The sequence below is a fragment of the Petromyzon marinus genome, chromosome 21 (assembly GCF_048934315.1).
Source record: "Petromyzon marinus isolate PM22_M1 ecotype Great Lakes invasive population chromosome 21, UKy_Petmar_22M1.pri1.0, whole genome shotgun sequence".
Classification (NCBI taxonomy): domain Eukaryota; kingdom Metazoa; phylum Chordata; class Hyperoartia; order Petromyzontiformes; family Petromyzontidae; genus Petromyzon; species Petromyzon marinus.
In genome coordinates this window covers 4356408-4365571 of record NC_133687.1, presented here as the reverse complement: position 1 = coordinate 4365571, position 9164 = coordinate 4356408, and positions in this window count along the sequence as shown.

Below are 9164 nucleotides of genomic sequence, written 5' to 3'. Positions count from 1 at the left end.
GTGAGTCGAGTGTGAGTCGAGTGAGTGTTAGAGTGTGAGTCGAGTGAGAGTGAGTGTGAGTCGAGTGTGAGTCGAGTTGGAGTTAGAGTGTGAGTCGAGTTGGAGTTAGAGTGTGAGTCGAGTTAGAGTTAGAGTGTGAGTCGAGTGAGAGTTAGAGTGTCAGTCGAGTTGGAGTTAGTGTGAGTCGAGTTGGAGTTAGAGTGTGAGTCGAGTTGGAGTTAGAGTGTGAGTCGAGTGAGAGTTAGAGTGTGAGTCGAGTTGGAGTTAGAGTGTGAGTCGAGTGAGAGTTAGAGTGTGAGTCGAGTGAGAGTTAGAGTGTGAGTCGAGTTGGAGTTAGAGTGTGAGTCGAGTGAGGGTTAGAGTGTGAGTCGAGTTGGAGTTAGAGTGTGAGTCGAGTTGGAGTTAGAGTGTGAGTCGAGTTGGAGTTAGAGTGTGAGTCGAGTGAGGGTTAGAGTGTGAGTCGAGTGAGAGTTAGAGTGTGAGTCGAGTTGGAGTTAGAGTGCGAGTCGAGTTGGAGTTAGAGTGTGAGTCGAGTTGGAGTTAGAGTGTGAGTCGAGTTGGAGAGTTAGAGTGTGAGTCGAGTTGGAGTTAGAGTGTAAGTCGAGTTGGAGTTAGAGTGTGAGTCGAGTTGGAGTTAGAGTGTGAGTCGAGTGAGAGTTAGAGTGTGAGTCGAGTTGGAGTTAGAGTGTGAGTCGAGTTGGAGTTAGAGTGTGAGTCGAGTTGGAGAGTTAGAGTGTGAGTCGAGTTGGAGTTAGAGTGTAAGTCGAGTTGGAGTTAGAGTGTGAGTCGAGTTGGAGTTAGAGTGTGAGTCGAGTGAGAGTGAGTGTGAGTCGAGTTGGAGAGTTAAAGTGTGAGTCGAGTGAGAGTTAGAGTGTGAGTCGAGTTGGAGTTAGAGTGTGAGTCGAGTTGGAGTTAGAGTGTGAGTCGAGTGAGTGTTAGAGTGTGAGTCGAGTTGGAGTTAGAGTGTGAGTCGAGTTGGAGTTAGAGTGTGAGTCGAGTGAGTGTGAGTCGAGTTGGAGAGTGAGCGTTAGAGTGTGAGTCGAGTGAGAGTTAGAGTGTGAGTCAGAGTGTGAGTCGAGTGAGTGTTAGAGTGTGAGTCGAGTTGGAGAGTGAGTGTGAGTCGAGTGTGAGTCGAGTGAGTGTTAGAGTGTGAGTCGAGTTGGAGAGTGAGTGTGAGTCGAGTGTGAGTCGAGTGAGTGTTAGAGTGTGAGTCGAGTGAGAGTGAGTGTGAGTCGAGTGTGAGTCGAGTGAGAGTTAGAGTGTGAGTACAATCTTCGATGTTACCGAGCCTCTCCATATCTAACGTTGACTTCACTGCGGTGAACAATTTGTGTGCCTCCGGCACATTCATGGAACTTGATGTCATGCGATGAGAGGACATCGGCGACCGTAGAGACGTACCCAAGGATGGACCACTGTGGTCCGCCAAATATGTACGGCATAGGCGATGACTGTCCCACCCACACGGCTTGATGTACTGTGGCCAATCACAGAGGCGTGAGTCAATGCACACCGAACCTTCACCTTAGCCCAGACATGGGCAGCGTACGGCCCTTTGGGCTTGTTAATCCGGCCCGCCGAACTTGTACAAATATTATTATTATTAAATTAAATTTTCCCCTTCTCCTGTAATGCCCCCATTTCCCCATTAGATGGCGCACTTTGACCGGGAGTTACGACATGTTTTTGTATTGTTCGTGCAATTTGTTCAATTGTCTCGCAAATAAATGCTTTGCTACCTGCTAAAGGCCAAATCCTTTCATGTAATGATTTTTACACGTCATTTATATTAGTTCACACAAACACTCCGTCCATCTGTTCCTGGCCCGGCCCCTCTGAGATATTTTAGAACCCATTGAGGCCCGCGAGTCAAAATATGTGCCCACCCCTGGCTTATCTCACGGTCGATGGTGTCGAAGGTGGCTGAGAGATCTGTGGTGCACCGATCATCCACGATTTTGTGGCGGTTGAATCTGCCCACCGCGGCGACGTAGGGGAGTAACCGCTTCGGATAAAGGCCCTCTCTGACCTTTAGAATAGCACTCAGCTTTGAGATCGGGCGATAGTTTTGCGGGGCCTCTGTGGCTCAAGCCAACTTTCGGTGGCAGTGTTACCCGCGCCATTTTGAACGGATCTGGAACGCAGCCCTCGCTGAACAAAACATTTGCCAGATGGGCAATCAGCGGCGCAAGCAGCGTCCGAGCATGCTTTTGAGAATCGACGTGCGGATGTGGTTGAGTGGCGACGTTTTACTTGGCAGCCGTGCGGTGATCATCGACACCTCTGCCACCGACGCTGGTGCCAGCGTCTCGAGTTTTGCATCGGTTCCATGTTGATCAGAACGCAGATGTCAGACCGGGAGGATGCGTTGCGTTCGGGTTAGAACCTGCCGTCTTGAGCGTCACTATTTTATTGACGGAGGACATCGCAAGTCCTGTGCACAGACCGGGCTGACTCGTTGGCGGGTGGTCGGAGTGCTGTGAACGCCGCACGGTGCGCCGCGGAGCACGGGGGTCGCGTGCCAACTGGTTGGCGCGCAGAGCATTGGACGGTCTGCGAGACTCAATAATGAGTCGGCTGGCTGGTCTCCAGCCGGCTCTGTCAGCGAGTCGGACATTCTCGGAACCGGGTTTTCTTCTAAAGAAGCAGCAGGCCTCCCCCGGGTCTGCTTTGCGGAGATTGCCTTCGGTGACAGACGGGCCCCAGGTTCATCAAGAACAGCAGTGATGTCGGTTTCAAATTTAACTGCAAATGAATCGACCGTCGATGCAGGATTTTTAGACACGTCGATGTAGACGATGATTCCGAGGGCAAGCATCGTGGTCCATTCCAAGGCCGTAGCCATGGAGTCAACATTGACAGAGACCAAATCTTACAGGGGGTCTGGGGGTCCCTCCCCAGAAAAAAAAATCTAAATTTGAAAACGAATTTCCTGCCTAAAATATTCAAAAATTCACTAACACATGGGATGGACTTTTTATTTATTTTTTACAATGTCTAATAGTGTTCATATTCTTAGCTCTTTCGGTAAAGTCACGTTGAAGGGAAACAATAAAATAATAAAATATATAAAACAATAAAAATTCTCACGACGTTTCGACCATAACACAAACGGTCACCTGATGATGACCGTTTGTTTTTATATATATTTTATTATTTTATTGTTTCCCTTCAACGTGACTTTACCGAAAGAGCTAAGAATATGAATTACTGCAGTCACCAAAGCTTAAAATCAAAATCTAATAGTGTTATTGTATTACATTGCTCGTTTTTTATCCCTTTTCTTGTTTCATTGTTTGTAAAAGCGGAGATTAGGGATTAATAAAGTACAACCATAACCTCAATCATATAAACAGAAATCTATGCATCGTTATATGAAGACAAGTCCAGATATTGTGGCTAAGGTTTAACAAATTGTTGTTTTTATTTACATAGCATCGCAATTATTATTTTTGTTAATTTTTTTTTTATGTGGTGGGACATTTTGAGCATATATCAATATTGGGGGGGGGGGATGTTTGATTGAGGATGTGTGTCCCCCTCCCCAATATATATTAGAATTACGGCCTTGGTCCAGCCGTTTCCTGTCTTTGTATGATTTCGTCGTGATGGGCCAATAACACTGGTTTACAGCCAAACTGCTTCCGAAATAAATGTAGTTCGACTCCACTAATTCTGGGTCACTGAGAATGAAAATCATGCTTAAAATTGTTGATTGGCTCTAGTTTTCAAGAGAGGCTACTGGGTCAGTATATACGACCCTGGACTTGGGAATGGTGGAGGATAATTGAGTTATAAAGGGAAGCGATCTCAATTTAAACCAGAAATTACTCAAATACATATTTGACTGGATCTATGAATACATCTATGACTGGGTTTGGACAGTGCTTGCTTTTTGAGCAAAACAATGAATGATGCAATCTGAACCTGGTATTGCATCATACATGATATGAATTGCATCATGTTATTCCTAGAAGTCATGGATGATGCAATCATAACGAGGCTGCTGAACAAGTTGCCCAATATCAGCTCGAGAAATCATACAGTGTCATGCTCTCTTATTTGTCAGTGTTTGATTTTGCAAAGGGACACATTTCTGTTTAGCCAAAGTGAGCAGAGATGCCTCGTACTTGTCTAAACAAAGCATATAACTTCTGCTATGTTTGTGGAGATGTGACTTTTGTATCACACAGGCGCAGTATAACCACTGTGGTTAAGAAAGCCTATCACTTTCATTTTGGCTGCAAAATTGGAGATCAGGACAAAATGTGGGCCCCATGCTGCAGCACTTGTGCAACGAATCTTCGCCGGTGGTCGATCATGAAAAGGAAATCCATGCCTTTTGCCTTGCCAATGATTTGGAGAGAGCACAACAGATCATACCAGCAATTGTTACACGTTTGCATCGTGCCTACAGTTGGGAAAGGTGTGTCGAAAAAGTGGACTGTGCATTATCGAGAAGGACTGCCGGTTCCTGATACACCAGAATCATTCTCACTTTGGCTCAGACGAGGAAGAGGAAGAAGATGAAACTTCTGGTCACTGAACCATCGATGGTGTGATGGCAGGCCTCAACATTGTTCATGATCCAGATGAGTGGAGACTGTTCATCGATTCATCGAAGATGAGTCTTAAAGCTGATTTGCTGCATAATGGAAATGTTTGCCATCGAATCCTAGTTGGTCATGCAGTCCATATGAAGGTCTGATGAAGAATTTTGTCAAAGCCTCGGACAAAACACAAGCAGCTTTCAAGTACCTCCGTGGAAAATGTCCAAGGTTAGGTGAAGCTAAGATAAAGGAGGGTGTCTTTGTTGGTCCTCAGATTCGTGAACCTCTTCGAGATGATGCATTTGGCAGTGCGCTGCGTGGCAAGGAAAAGACGGCATGGAACGCCTTCCAGTTAGCGGCAACAGATTTTCTCGGAAACAACAGGGCAGACAACTACGCGGAGTTGGTGGAAAACCTCCTCAAGGCATACAAAAGGCTTGCTTTGCAACATGTCGCTAAAGATAACATGTTTTGCACTCTCATCTAGATTTTTTTTTTAAACAGAACTGCGGAGCAGTGAGCGAAGAGCACGGCGAGCGATTTCACCCAGGACATCGCGAAAATGGAGAAACGCTATCAGGGCAAACGGAGCCCATCAATGCTTGCAGACCATTGCTGGGCAGTGACAAGAGGTGCTCCATTGAATGAATGCAGGAGACAAGCCAAGAAGCGCCGAGTACTCTTTGGTTCTTCCGGTAGAGTCACGTAGGTAAAAGAGATAAAGTAAAAAATCAAATTAAATCACGACGTTCCGGGCGCGACACTAAGTGCCCGCCATCAGGTGGAACAACCCCATCAATAAACAAATCGCTGAAATGGGCAATTATTGTTGCAGTTGTTTCCACGTGATGACGGGCACTTGTGTCGCGCCCGAAACGTCGTGATTTCGTTTGATTTTTATTTCATTTTATCTTTTTCACCTACGTGACTTTACCGAATAGAACCAAAGAGTATGGATCCTTGCAGTGACGAAAACTTCAAATCTAGAATTAAGCGCCGAGTAGACACTGAATGAGGAGTAAACTATGTACTTATATATACATAATAGTTTTTTTTGCCTTTAGTTTCATAATACATTGTATTTATATAACGCTTCTGCTGATTTGTAAAGTGTTACATGAACAGCACAGGTGACATGTTATCATGTAAAGCAACCAGAAACACGTGGAAAGACCTACAATTTACGAGTAAAACTCTACTGTTTACGCAATATACATAGACGTAAAATGTTAAAGCTTAAATAACTTTGGAACAGTAGCCCATCAGTTGTTTGAATTGTCATCTTTGAATTCAGCACGTCAAAGTCCACAATAAACAGCACATTTCATCTCTGAAGCAGACGACGTCTAATCAATTGCAGACCAGTGTAATCGGTAACGCCAGTGTGCACGTCACGAAACTCTGATCCGAAATACTCACCGCTGATGTGCTGGGTTAAACTGGTAAAGCCAGCTGAGCTGCCATGTACCTCTCTTTCAGAAGCGACCTGGCCACAAATGAAAGTTCAACGAAGTGGCTCATCACGTGGATACTTATCTCTTTTTTTTTAAATGTGGAGTGAAAACCCGGGAGAACTCGGAGAGAAATCCACGCGACCACGGCGAGAACACGCAAACTCGAAATATACAGCAGCAGCAGGCGTCAGGGTAGGGATCGAACCCACGACCTCCTGTATACCGGGCGAGGTAATTAACATCTCCTAGCCACCGTGATGATGAGAGAGAGACACGCAAACTCGAAATATAAAGCAGCAGGCGTCAAGGTTGGGATCGAACCCACGACCTCCTGTATACCAGGCGGGGTAATTAACATATCATAGTCACCGTGTTGATGATGAGAGAGAGAGACACGCAAACTCGAAATATACAGCAGAAGTCAGTGTCGGGATCGAACCCACGACCTCCTGTATACCAGGCGGGGTAGTTAACATTGCATAGCCACCGTGTTGATGATGAGAGAGAGAGAGACACGCAAACTCCAAATATACAGCAGCAGGCGTCAAGGTTGGGATCGAACCCACGACCTCCTGTACACCAGGCGGGGTAGTTAACATCTCATAGCCACCGTGTTGATGATGAGAGAGAGAGACACGCAAACTCCAAATACACAGCAGGTGACAGGGTCGGGATCGAACCCACGACCTCCTGTATGCCAGGCGAGGTAGTTAACATCACATAGCCACCGTGTTGACGATGAGAGAGAGAGAGAGACACGCAAACTCCAAATATACACCAGCAGGCGTCAAGGTTGGGATCGAACCCACGACCTCCTGTATACCAGGCGAGGTAGTTAACATCTCATAGCCACCGTGTTGACGATGAGAGAGAGAGAGAGACACCGCAAACTCCAAATACACAGCAGCAGGCATCAAGGTTGGGATCGAACCAACGACCTCCTGTATACCAGGCGAGGTAGTTAACATCTCCTAGCCACCGTGTTGATGATGAGAGAGAGAGACACGCAAACTCCAAATAAACAGCAGCAAGTGTCAGGGTCGGGATCGAACCCACGACCTCCTGTATACCAGGCGAGGTAATTAACATCTCATAGCCACCGTGTTGATGATGAGAGAGAGACACGCAAACTCCAAATACACAGCAGGTGTCCGGGTCGGGATCGAACCCACGACCTCCTGTATACCAGGCGAGGTAGTTAACATCTCATAGCCACCGTGTTGACGATGAGAGAGAGACACGCAAACTCCAAATACACAGCAGGTGTCAGGGTCGGGATCGAACCCACGACCTCCTGTATACTAGGCGAGGTAGTTAACATCTCATAGCCACCGTGTTGACGATGAGAGAGAGACACGCACACTCCAAATACACAGCAGCAGGCGTCAAGGTAGGGATCGAACCCACGACCTCCTGTATACCAGGCGAGGTAGTTAACATCTCCTAGCCACCACCAGGGATGACAAAGGTAGCAGGGCGTGGTGCTGGCAACGCCACCCACGTGCTTACAGGGGGTATCCACGCCGGGGTGGAGAGTAGCCCGAATGTTCAGCCACCGCATGCCCAAGCAGATTCTATTTGGCCAGATAGTGAGGGCTGAACGGGCGCGGCACGGGGCTAGAAAAGAGATGGACTGATGCGCCAGAGAAGAATGTGGAGCTGAGTGGACCTGCCGATGACCGGTACCAGCGGTGTCACGATCGGCCTCTATAAAGGAGGCTCGTGAAGGACGCTGCTGCTACTGGGGAGTTGGAGGCAGTCGCCCTCCAGCAACAACGGAGGGCGGAGGAGCGACGCTCACAACAACGAGCGAAGCGCCGGGCGGCTAAAGCGCAGAGAGATGGCACAGTGGGGAGGGGAGTTGGTGAATCATCTCAGTCAGTCAAGCCATGGCACCTGGGTCTGTTCCGTGACCTCCTGCTTTCGACATTTCACGTGTTCTCAAAGTGCGCTTAGAATTCTAGATTTGAAGCTTTCGTGACTGCAAGGATTCATGCTCTTTGTTTTTTTTTCGGTCAAGTCACGTAGGTAAAAAAAAATAGAATAAAATAAATTAAAACTAAATTAAATCACGACGTTTCGGGTGCAACACAAGCGTCCGCCGTCCCCACCTGAAGAAGGGCGCTTGTGTTGCGCCCGGAACGTCGTAATTTAACTTAGTTGATAATTGTTTTTTTACCCTTTTATCTGGCAACAAAACCGACACTTTTTTTACAAGGAGTCATGTTTACATTGACCACAATACCTGCGGTCGGAACGCAAACACCAAACAACAACTCTGATAATGTATGTGGCACTGTCCTTGAAATTGATTGGTCCACACCCGAGACAGCTTTCTTTAGAGCCTCGTCTCACGTTGGTGTTGGACCAGAAGACGCCAAAAGGCGCACAACTCAAAGGCAATGCACCATCAGAGTATGAGAGCTCGGGGTAAGCATTTACACCATTGGAAACCTCATTTGCCAGTAACAAAATATGATAATTGGTCTTTTACCCTTTCATCTGGCATACTCTGATGGTGCATGTCTTTGAGTTGTGTGACGCCTTTTGGCGTCTTCTGGTCCAACACCAACGTGAGACGAGGCTCTAAAGAAAGCTGTCTCGGGTGTGGACCAATCAATTTCAAGGACAGTGCCACATACATTATCAGAGCTGTTGTTTTTTTTGGTTTGCGTTCCGACCGCAGGTATTGTGGTCAATGTAAACATGACTCCTTGTTAAAAAAAGGTGTCAGTTTTGTTGCCAGATAAAACGGTAAAAAAACCAATCATCATATTTTGTTACCGGCAAATGAGGTTTCCAATGGTTTAATTCAGTTGTTGTCATTTACTTTATTGTATTTTTTTTTACCTACGTGACTTGACCGAAAAACAACCCCCCAAAGAGTTCGCTTAGAATGGCAGAAACGTCGTGGTGACTCCACTTTGTGACGAACCCATCAAGCCTATTCACCGCACCCACTCAGCACTCCCCAGAGCGGATAACAGCAATAACCACCCCTCTCAGTGCACAAACCGCGAGATCTGGAGTTTGGGAAAGCCTGGTTAATGCATGTGTGTGTGATCAATAGAGCTATTTATAGTGATTCAATCTCTGTGAGATCAATAGCGCTTTCTGATAGTGAATGGATCTCTGTGTGTGATCAATAGAGCCGTATGAG